This window comes from Hypanus sabinus, chromosome 3, assembly GCF_030144855.1.
Source record: "Hypanus sabinus isolate sHypSab1 chromosome 3, sHypSab1.hap1, whole genome shotgun sequence".
NCBI lineage: Eukaryota > Metazoa > Chordata > Chondrichthyes > Myliobatiformes > Dasyatidae > Hypanus > Hypanus sabinus.
This window is the reverse complement of record NC_082708.1, coordinates 130,662,607-130,675,290: the sequence shown is the minus strand read 5'-3', so window position 1 is coordinate 130,675,290 and position 12,684 is coordinate 130,662,607. Positions and strand designations below refer to the sequence as shown.

At 43.2% G+C, this 12,684-nt stretch overlaps 1 protein-coding gene across 1 annotated transcript in view; it reads left to right on the top strand.

Annotated features, from left to right (window-relative positions):
• The first annotated feature begins 9,660 nt into the window (after nt 1-9,660).
• usp38 (ubiquitin specific peptidase 38) overlaps nt 9,661-12,684 on the top strand; it is a 34,292-nt gene continuing 31,268 nt past the window's right edge. The window contains exons 1-2 of the mRNA XM_059965137.1: nt 9,661-9,797; nt 10,762-10,871. The gene's annotated coding sequence lies outside the window, so the exon portion shown is untranslated. The remainder of the gene's footprint in view (nt 9,798-10,761; nt 10,872-12,684) is intronic.

Sequence of the window (12,684 nt, the reverse complement as noted above, 5' to 3'; positions counted from 1 at the left end):
AACATACTAAACCCACTACCCCATAACCCTCCATTTTTCTTTCATCCATGTGCCTGTCCAAGAGGCTCTTAAATACCTCTAATGTTTTAGCCTCCACCACCATCCCTGGCAAGTCATTCCAGGCACTCACAATCCTCTGTGTAAAAAAAACTTACCCCTGATGTCCCCCCCCCCCCCCCAAACTTCCCTCCCTTAATTTTGTACATATGCCCTCTGGTGTTTGCTACTGGTGCCCTGGGAAACAGGTACTGACTATCCACCCTACCTATGCCTCTCATAATCTTGTAGACCTTTATCAAGTCCCCTCTCATTCTTCTACTCTCCAAAGAGAGGTCCCAGCTCTGCTAACCTTGTTTCAAATGACTTGTTCTCCAATCCAGGCAACATCCTGGTAAATCTCCTCTGTACCCTCTCCATAGCTTTCACATCCTTCCTATAATAAGGTGACCAGAATTGAACACAATACTCTAAGTGCGGTCTCACCAGAGATTTGTAGAGTTGCAACATGACCTCTCTACTCTTGAACTCAATCCCCCGTTAGTGAAGCCTAGCATCCCAAACTCCTTCTTAACTATCCTATCAACCTGTGCAGCGACCTTGAGGGATGTATGGATTTGAACCCCAAGGTCCCTTTGTTCATCCACACTCTTAAGTAACTGACCATTAATCCTGTACTCAGTCTTCTGGTTTGTCCTTCCAAAATGCATCACCTCACACTTGTCCGGATTGAACTCCATCTGCCATTTTTCTGCCCAACCCTGCAACCTGTCTATATCCTGTTGTAACCTTTGACCACCTACAGCTCCATCCACAACTCCTCCAATCTTCGTGTCATCCGCAAACTTAATCACCTATCCTTCCACCTCTACATCCAGGTCATTTATAAAAATCACAAATAGCAGGAGTCCCAAGACAGTTCCCTGCAGCACTCCATAGTCACCGACCTCCAGGCAGAATACTTTCCTTCCACGACTACCCTCTGCTTTCTTCCTTTAAGCCAATTTTTTATCCAAACAGCCAAGGTTCCTCTGATCCCATGCCTCATGATTTTCTGGATGAGTCTCTCATGAGGGATCTTGTCAAATGCTTTGCTAAAGTCCATGTAGACCACATCCACTGCCGTACCCTCATCAATTTCTTTTGTTACCTCTTCAAAAAACTCAATCAGGCTCATGAGGCACGATCTTCCCTTCACAAAGCCATGTTGACTATCCATGACTAGACTGTACTTCTCCAAGTAAATTCTTCCTATAGATAGGAAGGCATATGGGATACTGGTCTTCATTAGTCAGGACAACAAATACAGATGTAGAGAGGTTGTACCCCAACTTTATAATCAGACATCAAAGACGCAAGACATTTCAGATGCTGGAATCTGGTCAAACTAGATCTTTGCTATCCCTTTAAAAGTTATAATTTTCTCCAGAAAGCAAAATGCCACAGATGCTGTTAAATTTAATAAGAAATGGAATATGCCTGAAGAAATAAGCAAGTCAGATGACATCCATAGAGCAAGGAGAGTTACAATTTGATTTAATTACCTCCATCAAAAATGGAAAAGCAGCTGAAAATAAAACCAGTCAAATAATGCAGAATAAAAAGGTTGACAACAAAAGGAAGGCTCTGTGGTAAGGTGGAGAGATTAAATAGCAAAGAGTGATGATGATTTGGGAAACAAAACATAAGAAGTGTAAATGGGAATAGCAGAATCACAGTCTGAAATTGTATTATCATTATGTTCCTAGTTTAAAACAATATTGTTTTCCTTGGGATTTCATTATGTTTCAGTGTGAGAGCTAAAGATACAGAAATTGGAATAGAAATTGAGAATTAAAACAGGTGCCCAGTCTGGATCACTGACAGACAGAATAAAGATTGGCTTTTTGCCTACTCAGTGTGGGAGAATCAAATCAAATCGAGTTTATCAAACTCATCTCTCCCATTTCATGCACATCTGCTCTCACCCCATCCTCCTGCCACACCACTCGGGATAGGGTCCCCCTTATCCTCACCTACCACCCCACCAGCCTCCAGGTCCAACATATAATTCTCCATAACTTCCGCCATCTCCAACGAGTTCCCACCACCAATCACATCTTCCCCTACTCCCATTTCTGCTTTCCACAGGGATCGCTCCCTATACGACTCCCTTGTCCATCCATCCCATCCCTTCCCACCAATCTCCCTCCCGGCACTTATCCTTGTAAACGGAACAAGTGCTATACCTGCCCTTACACTTCTTCCTTCACCACCATTCAGGGCTCCAGACAGTCCTTCCAGGTGAGGTGACACTTCACCTGTGACTCAGCTGGTGTGACATACTGTGTCCGGTGCTCCCGGTGCGGCCTTTTATATATTGGTGAGATCCAACGCAGACTGGGAGACCATTTTGCTGAAGACCTACACTCTGTCCGCCAGAGAAAGCAGGATCTCCCAGTGGCCACACATTTTAATTCCACATCCCATTCCCATTCTGAAATGTCTATCCATGGCCTCCTCTACTGTCAAGATGAAGCCACACTCAGGTTGGAGGAACAACACTTTGTATTCCGTCTGGGTAGCCTCCAACCTAATGGCATGAACATTGATTTCTCTAACTTCCATTAATGCCCCTCCTCCCCTTCTTACCCCATCCCTTATTTATTTATTATCCCTCCACCCCTGCACACACTTTTTTCCTCAGTCCCTCACACAATCACTCCTTGCCTGCTCTCCATCTCCCTCTGATGGTCCCCTCCCCGTTTCTTTCTCCCTAGGCCTCCCGTCCCATGAATCTTTACTTTCTCCAGATGTGTATCACTTTTGCCAATCAACTTTCGAGCTCTTGGCTTCATCCCTCCCCCCTCCTGTCTTCTCCTATCATTTCGGATCTTCCCTACCCCTCCCACTTTCAAATCTTTTGTGAGTACAATGAGCAACTTGTTTGTAGCAGCATCACAGGCACATAGGTATAGACAAACATTAAGTATATTTAAATTATATAAGATCGAAGACAGAAAGATGTTTGTTCAAAAACAAGACGTTAATGCAGAATAAGAGAAACAATTAGAGGCATGTCTGTGGTATCACAAGTCATGTTCAGTCGTGTTCCATTACTGAGGTAGAATTAGGGTTGTGCAGGTCATTTCCAGAACCTGCTGGTTGTTCCTGAAGCAGCTGGTGTGAGTTGCCTGATGGTACCAATAATAAGATATATCAAGTTCGAAGAAATACTTGTTAAATATCATTTCATCTATAAAGAATACTAAGCATTCAAAATTATAGAGTAGGAGGAAGTTAAAGTACAGGTGTTTCATCTTCTGGAATTGTGCAGGAAGTTGCCGTGGGACATTGAAGGTAGTGCCTGAAGAGTAAATCGGACAGTTATAGAGAGAAGATGAGAAGATTTGCAGATGCTGGAAATCCAAAGCAACACACACAAAATGCTGGAGGAACTCAGTAGGCCAAGCAGCATCTATGGATTACAGAGAGAAGACTGTCAATGGAATTCTGAAAATGCAAGGGTGCTGGCATCAGTATGGAGATATGAGAAAAGGCAAAGAATTTATCCATTCATGATATATAGGTAGGTAAAGACAGTGAGAATTCAATTTTGAGAGAGAAAGGAGTAGTGAATGAAATGGTAGTCATGCAGCTTAGCATCTGCACTGCTGATGAATCCTTGTTTGAGAATGAAAACAAAACTTATCTGAAGCACTGACAGGCAAGGTGGCATTGTCCAACCTGATGTGGCAGACACAAACCAGAGGATGGAGTGCCAGGATGTGGGCTGGAAAGAGTTAGGGCTGCAGTAGCAATCAATGGAAGTATCATCAATGTGGTCATTGAATGGGGGCTGGAGAAACTGGGAAAGGGAGGGGAACAATCAGGTAGATTTTGTGAAGTAAATCGACAGCAAAATTGATGCACTTGTCCAATCTGGTGCAAGTAGTAACACTAAAAGAATTAATATAAACTGATAAAAACTAACAAGTGTTTTGTGTTAAATGGAACAAAGAATATTTCACATATAACACAAAGGCAATATTAAGCCTTAGGCGCCTTGTATAATTACATGTAAAGATTGATCCCTAGTGTCAAAGAATTGAGCTATAAGACCATAAGGGATATGAGCAGAAATGTGCCAGTCAGCCCATTGAGTCTGCTCCACTATTTCAACATGGCTGATCCATTCCCATAACCTTTCATGCCCTGACTAATCAAGAATCTATCAACCTTAAATATACCCAATGACCAGGCCTCCACAGCTGCCTGTGGCAATGAAATCCGCTGACTCACCACCCTCTGGCTAAAGAAGTTGCTCATATAATCTCCATTCCAAATGGATATCCCTATATTCTGAAGCTGTGTCCTCTGTTCAGAGACCACTATAGGAAACATCTATTTTATCTACAGCCTTTCCACATTTGCGAAGGTTTCAATGAGATCCCCCACCCCCCCCCCCCCCCACCACCACTCTTCTAAATGTCAGTGAGTACAGGCCCAAAGCCATCAAGTGCTCCTCATACAATAACATTTCATTTTCAGGATCATTCTGAAACCCTCTGAACCCTTCCCAATGTCAGCACATTCTTTGATAAGGTGCCCAAAACTGTTCACAGTACTCCAAGTGAGGCCTCACCGGTTTCTTATAAAGCCTCAGCATTACATCCTTGCTTTTATATTCTAATCCTCTTGAAATGAATGCTAGCGTTGCTTCCTTGCTACTGACTCAACCTGCAAAGTACACAAAATGCTGGAAGAACTCAGCGGGCCAGGCAGCATCTATGGAAAAGAGAACAGTCAATGTTTCAGCCTGAAAAAAAAACTTCTGTTATGCTCTTTTATATCAATCACTAGGTTAACTTCATATTTCATCTTCCCCTCCTAGTGGCTTTTTCTGTTGTCTTTCGTTCATTTTTTAAAGTTTTCCAATCCTCTAACTTCCCACTAATTTTTGCCGTTATATGCCCTCTTTTGCTTTTATGTTGTTTTTGACTTCCCTTGTCAGCCACAGTCGCCTCATCCTGCCTTCAGAATACTTCTTTGGGATATATCTGTCCAGTTCCTTAACACGTTCTCTGAGGAGCTGCAGCTCGGTCTACCTGGAACAGACGTTATTATCTGGGAGGCTGACGGTCTCTCAGAATTCCCACATCTCAAACAAAGAACATAACACAGCCCCTGAAGCCATTCTCTCTGCACGAACTGACGAATGATGCAGGAGAAGAAATTTCCCAAAAACTTGCCTCACTCAAGCATCCCCACTCTAACAATAGTCCACTCACACAACAGCTGCTCCACTTGCCCCTACATTGTTTTATTTGCCCTTGCTGATGAGTTGCAATTCGATTGGGCCGCCGGGAAGAAGCAACTTGCAAAGGAAAGTTAGAAAGATAAAGACCTTTTATTGTTGTAAGACAGGAAATACAAGACATTAAGAAGAACAGTTCACAGTGAATGAGCTTAGTGAAGTAGTGACACAGGAAAAGCTCCAGGTGATGGCCTCATTCTGCCTGATCACATCAAACATGGGAGGCTGAAAGCTTACAATATCTGCTTCAACTTTTTGGTCCCTGTTAGAGAGAACATTGTGTCCTGGCATATGCAGGATGTAAAGATTGTCTCTTTAATAAATATAAGGGCAGCTGTCGTGACTGTAAATTATTTCAAGGCATTTCCCTTCTCCTCCTCCTCTTCGCCCTCGATCCCCTCTGTAGCTTCAATCCTCTGATCCTGACCGCCTCATCTTCACCATGGATGTTCAGTCCCTGTCCTCTTCTGTTCTCCATCAGGAAGGCTTCAAAGCTCTCCACTTCTTTCTTGCCATCTAGCATAACTGGTCCACACCCTGAACAATTCTCCCTTCGGGTCGTCCCACTTTCTCCAAACTTGAGGGGTAGCCACGGGCACTGTTTCTTCCTCAGTTATGCTCCCCAACTCTTCCTCTGCTACATTGACAACTGCATTGGCACTGCTTCATGCATCTATGCTGAGCTCGTCAATCTTATCAACTTTGCCTTTAACTTCCACCTTGCCTTTAAATTCACATGGTTCCCTTTTCTTAATTTCTTTGTCTCACTACATCTGTTCCCAGGATGCGGCATTCCTTTCCAAGACATCAGAGATGTCCCCCTTCTTTAAATAACAGGGTTTCCTTCCCTCCACTATCAATACTGCCCTCACCTGCATCTCCTCCATTTCCCGTACATCCATGCTCACCCTGTCATCCTGCCACCTTAACAGCGATAGAGTTCTCATCCTTACCTACCACCCCGTCAGCCTCCGCATCCAACATATCATTCTCAGCAACTTCTGCCAGCTTCAAAGGGATCCTACCATCAAACATGTCTTTTCCTTGCCCCTCCCCATGCTTTCTGCATTCGGGCTGATCCCTCCGCGTTCCAATTGTTCATTCATCCCTCCCCACTAATCTCCCTGTTACAAAGGATGAACAACTCTGATGGGCAGAAGGGTGCAGAGTGGCCCATGCCCCCCCTTTTTGGAGAATCGCAAATCACTACTATTTCGATGCTGCTAACAAGGAAGTAAGAGAGACAAAAGGAAATCTGCCAGGGCAGTTGTTATTGATAACAGCTCATGAAAGTTAATGAGAGAGAGACACAGCTAAGAGGTACCCCATCGTGGAACGGCTCCTACTAACAAAAGGGGAGCAGAACCATTGATTACTGCTATTGTCTCTTGGAGAAGGATTGTTTACTTGGTACTGTTCTATTCATTGAAACCCCTCAGGGGGCAACCAGAGTGGGCTGGTTTGATGGATTACATCATCCCAACTTGATTGACACCTGAGACCACATGAGTGGGGATAAAAGTGAGGTCTGGGGTAACACCCCTCAGACGCACCAGGAGAAACGCTAGTGAGCAGCAGAAACCCATGAGACAGGGTGGGACATCGAAGACCGAACGAAGGGTCGGTAAATTTTAGCTCACAGTGTTTTATAGCGAGGCCGGTGGGGGCTTGTGTGTGTGTCCACCCTTGCCTGGGTGATGAGTCCACCACGGAGGAACGGTCTAACTAAAGGACGGTGGGGGTCATACCTGAATGGCCACAACAACAGCACATCGACGGATCAAAATCGTAAAGGAAGGTTGGCAAGACAATAGCTGTTACTGTTCACACGTTTTCTCTCGCTCTCTCTCTCTCTCCAACAGTTGCAACACAGTGACCAACAACTACTGCAGCCTGCATGAACTGAACTGAACTTTATATTTCCAACTGACAATTCATTATCCCCAGACAACGATAGAGATTGTTTCATTAGTGATTATTATTATACCCGCACTTTTAGGTTTAGTATTGCTAACGTATATTCTCTGTCTATTCACATTGATATTATTTTGTATATTTTTGCTAATAAATATTGTTGAAAATAGTACCACCAGACTCCAACGGACACTTCTATCTTTGCTGGTAAGACACCCAGTTACGGGGTACGTAACATCCCTCTTGGCGTTTATCCCTGCAAGCAGCCTATGTGCTACACCTGCCCATTCAGCTCCATTCAGGGCCCCAAATAGTCCTTCTAGTTGAGGCAACACCACCTACAAATCTCCTGGTGTCCTGATGCAGCCTCCTCTACATTGATGAGACCTGTCGTAAATTGGGGGACCTCTTCATCATGCACCTCAGCACTATCCGCCACAAGCAGAGCTTCCTGGTGGCCAAACATTTTATCTCTATTCACATTCCGATGTGTCCATCTTGTACCAAGATGAGGCCACCCTCAGGGTAGAGGAGCAACATCTTATATTCCATCTGGGTACCCTCCAACCCGATGGCATGAATATTTTTCCTTCTGGTGAACGTATTTCCCTCCCCCCTCCCTCTAGTCCCCACTCTGACCTTTCACCTCATCTCACCTGCTTATTACTTCCCCCTGGGGCCCCTCCTCCTTTTCTCGGCAAATGTCACAGCCCAAAACCCTGCCATACCACCATCAATTAATTCTGTCTTCTTGGAGGGAGTAAATCGTTCCATATATCTGGGCTCCGTAATCTCCAGCAGCCTGCTACTTCATGCTGAAATCAACAAGTGCTTTCCAAAAGCTGGAGTTATTACATCCAAGCTAAATGAGCAAGTGTGGACCAACAGGTCTAATGAAGAACACCAGACTGTCAGTCAACTAAACCTGTATCTTATTTACACTCCTTGATGATGCCATTGAAATTCAGACTACAGAAAGCATGAGAAAAGGCAAAACTATTCTCTATCTCAGAAGCATCCCAGACATCTCCTAGTATGGTGTGATCAACCCAGATATCCTTGGATATTCTGAGTCGAGCAGCATACATTCATTACTAATCCAATTCTGTCTGAAGTGGATTGATCAGGTTATCAGATAGAAAGAGGCTGCATCCCCAAGAATATATTGAACTGACCATTGAATCATGCACCGTTGGACACTCATACCTTCACTATTAGGATACTGTATCTGGGAGTGAGCTACAAAGTGGCAATCAGCAACATGGGTAGTCAGGATCTCCAAAGGATAGCTGTACCAATCTCAGCTGCTTGAGAAAACTACAAGAAAATTAAGACCAGCAAATTGTGTGACTTTTCAACCTGCCTTCATCTGCAGAAAATGTGTCAGAGTCCTGAAACTGAGTCCAGTGCCTCATCGTAACAATGTTCAACATAGAATTCATCAATAAACTCAATACTGTAGTTCAAACCCAGAATTCAACACACTCTTGTCCTACGAGATGGACAGTACCCCCAAGTACTATTGATTCTGTGTACCATTTCAAGTTAAATCACAACACAGTAATAGAGAAGTTCAATATGATGACTATTTTAATATTAAGGGCAATACATACTAGGGGTGGTCTTCTAAATAGACCTGTGGGTACAAGAATACTATAGAGTCCCCATAATGCTTTTAAATTGCTGAAATGTAAAAACTACAGGTTTTGCAGAGGTATGGATAAGTAGACCAAATGAGCATCCCATCTGAACTTAATTTTATAAGATTGTCTGCTTTGACCCATCATTGTTCAAGTTCAAATTCATTACTATAGGCATACAGGCCCAGGGTATACATAAAGCTCCACAAATAAAAAAAGCTTTTTTTTTTGCCACAGCAGCTCGATGCATTAAAATATAACAAACATACATTACATAAACAAGTTAACATTTATTAAACTTGGTGACATATTTTATATGTTGCCACGCAATCAATAATTGGAATTATAAAATGTACCCTGTCTCTTGAAGGTACTGTACACGAATGCACTGGTTTTAACAGTGTCACTGTATGGGTAATAATATCATGCCTATAACTCGATTTATTTCAAAGCATTAAAATGAGACTGTGGTACTACTAACTGCAAGTAAATCATACCGGGTAGCTATATAGAAGACTCAATCTGTCGGAGCTATTTAACTAGACAGTCTAATTACCCTATCTCGGTGAAATTACATTGTCATCATTTGGGTAATTCCGTCTGAGGTATCCTCGTATTTGCCTGGCTACGAGGAAACGCTTACAACTCGGCGCCGATAATCCCGTCGGGTACGGCAGCGGCGAAACCCGAACGAGGAATGGAAATCGCAGTGGGCGCCCCGGCCCCCGCCGCCCCTGCCCGGTGACAAACACGGCGCTGCGCCGACCGGCGACGACGAAGCGCTGCGGGGTCTTGTGTGCCCGAGTCGCGCTGACGTCTGGCTGCCCGGCGGTGGAGCCGCCGTCGTGAGGCGAGGCTGCCGGGGACCGAGCCGCTCGGAGGGTCCGGCTGCAGTCTGACCGGACGGACCGCGACCGCGACCGCGACCGCGATTGCCATGGTTTCCCTCGGTAAGCTCGGCTACACTTCCCTTCGGGGCGTCGAGACGCCGCGCACATTTTCGCCGCTAACTCCAGGCGCGATTGTTTTGGCCTAAAGCGCCTGCACATGATTTGCAACATCATCGTTTATTTACTTTCTGTCATTGTTGGTTTTTATTTAAGTATGAACACTTATGCCTTCCGGCTTCTCCTTTTACAATTCTCTACCGAATTTTTTTTTTTGCTTGTGTATTTTAAATATAGTGTGCTGTGTGTCATGTGCGGATAAAATTGCAGTGTTATGGTGATGAAATGCGAAGTCAGTTCGGGTGACTGGAATACGAACTACCTTTCGTTTTCTTCTGGCCGTTTAGTTTGTAGTAACTTACTGGAATGTTATTCTAATTTGTTCGATTCAAGGAAGGACACTTTGCAGTTTGAAGGGAACAGTAAAACTGCTGACTAATCATTTTGCAATTGTGTACTACGAGAAACTTCGTGTGCTTCTGCACACATGACTTTTGTTTGACTTGTTGGTGTTTTAGACAAAAGTATCAGTTCAGGTCATCTAGAATAAACATTACCAATCGTGTTTTCTTTTATTAAATAGGATTTCAGTTTTTGGCAGTTAAATCCTTCGGTTTTAATTCTAATCTATTTTAAATGTGATTTGTTCTGATTAGCTAATACTTTACTGGTGAGATTTGAATTTTCATTCTCTGAAGACGAGTATTTTTTCAGAAAATGTTTCTAAGTATTTTCCATGATGTTTGTGTGGTCAGTGATTAATTGCAAATCCTTTGGTAGCCATAAAGGGAAGCATAAATTGTATCCTTTCATTACTGTATATCTTAAAGATGAAAATTTACAGTTCTGTAAGCCTCAATATTTCAACTGAACTTTCATAAGAGGTTGGATGAAGTATTGGTCAGTAATTTAGTGAGGAGCAGGTTTTATTGTCTCTGTATCACCTTCCTTTTCTCATTCCCTTCAGCAGCCACCACCTTGGGAGTAATCAATAGACCTCGGACCTAACAGTGTGGTTATGGAAAAAGAAATCAATGTAGTGCTACATTACATTACTTCTTGGAGTCTTCTTCACAGGTAATATCATGATTCACCAATTCATAATTGATATGTTCTATGACTTTCCAGCTCAGTAGATTTAAGTCCTTTCATGAGGGGTAGTGTTCTGTCGATAACTATACACCTATGTGCTGCCTATTAAGGTTATACACTTTCAAGAATATTCTGACATTCCTGTCCGATGCAATACAATGAAGCTATCCAAAATTAACACTAATGACATGAAACATTACATGGAGATTCACAGACACATCAAATTAAACTTGAATTAGGATCACATAAGGAAAATGTTTTGAAAGCAGAAGTGGTTTCTGGATAAAAGAGAGGGAGGGAGTGAAAGATGAAAGAGGAATGTAATATTGAGGTTACAATCAGTTCAGCTGTTATTACATGACAAGGGAGACTCAAGGGGCAAATTGGCCTAACCCTCTTCCTAATTTATCAGAAACAGGTTTATTATCACCGCATGTAGTGTGAAATTTGTTAACTTAGCAGTAGCAGTTCAATGCTATATATATTATAGAAGACAAAAATAAATAAGTAAATCAATTACAATATACGTATATTGAGTAGATATTAAAAAGTGCAAAAAACAGAAGTATTGTATATTTTAAAAAAGTGAGGTGGTGTGCAAGAGTTCAATCTCCATTTAGAGATTGGATGGCAGAGGGGAAGAAGCTGTTCCTGAATTGCTGAGTGTGTGCCTTCAGGCTTCAGTACCTCCTATCTGATGGTAACAGTGAGAAAAGTGCATGCCCTGGGTGCTGGAGGTGCTTAATAATGGATGCTGTCTTTCTGAGACATCACTCCTCGAAGATTTCCTGAGTGCTTTGCAGGCTAGTACCCAAGATGGAGCTGACTAGATTTACAACCCTCTACAGCTTCTTTCAGTCCTGTGCAGTAGCCCCTCCACACCAGACAGTGATGCAGCCTGTCCGAATGCTCTCCACAGTACATCTATAGAAGTTTTTGAGTGTATTTGTTGACATGCCAAATCACTTCAGACTCCTAATAATGCCTTCTTTATAACTACATCGATATGTTGGGACCAAGTTAGATCTCCAGAGAATTTGAAACTGCTCACTCTCTGAGGATTGGTATGTGTTCTTTCATCTTACCCTTCCTGAAGTCCATAATCAGCTCTTTCATCTTACTGATGTTCAGTGCCAGGTTGTTGCTGTGGCACCATTCCACTAGTTGTCATACCTCACTCCTGTACACTGTCTCGTCACCACCTGAGATTCTACCAACAATGTTTGTATCATCAGCAAATTTATAGATGGTATTTGAGCTATGCCTAGCCACACAGTTACGTATATATAGAGAGTAGAGCAGTGGGCTAAGCACACATCCCTGAGGTGCACCAGTGTTGATCATCAGTGAAGAGGATATGTTATCACCAATCCACACAGACTGTGATCTTCTGGTTAGGAAGTCGAGGATCCAATTGCAGAGGGAGGTACAGAGGCCCAGATTCTGCAATTCCTCAATCAGGATTGTGGGAATGATGGTACTAAATGCTGAGCTATAGTCGATAAACAGCATCCTGACTTACGTTTTTGTGTTGTTTAGGTGGTCTAAAGCCGTGTGGAGAGCCATTGAGATTGTGTCTGCCGTTGACCTATTGTAGCGATAGGCAAATTGCAATGGGTCCAGGTCCTTGCTGAGGCAGGAGTTCAGTCATGACCAACCTCTCAAAGCATTTCATCACTGTCGATGTGAATGCTCCCGGGTGATATTCATTAAGGCAGCTCACATTATTCTTCTTAGGCACTGGTATAATTGTTGCCTTGTTGAAGCAAGTGGGAACTTCCACCCATAGCAGTGAGAG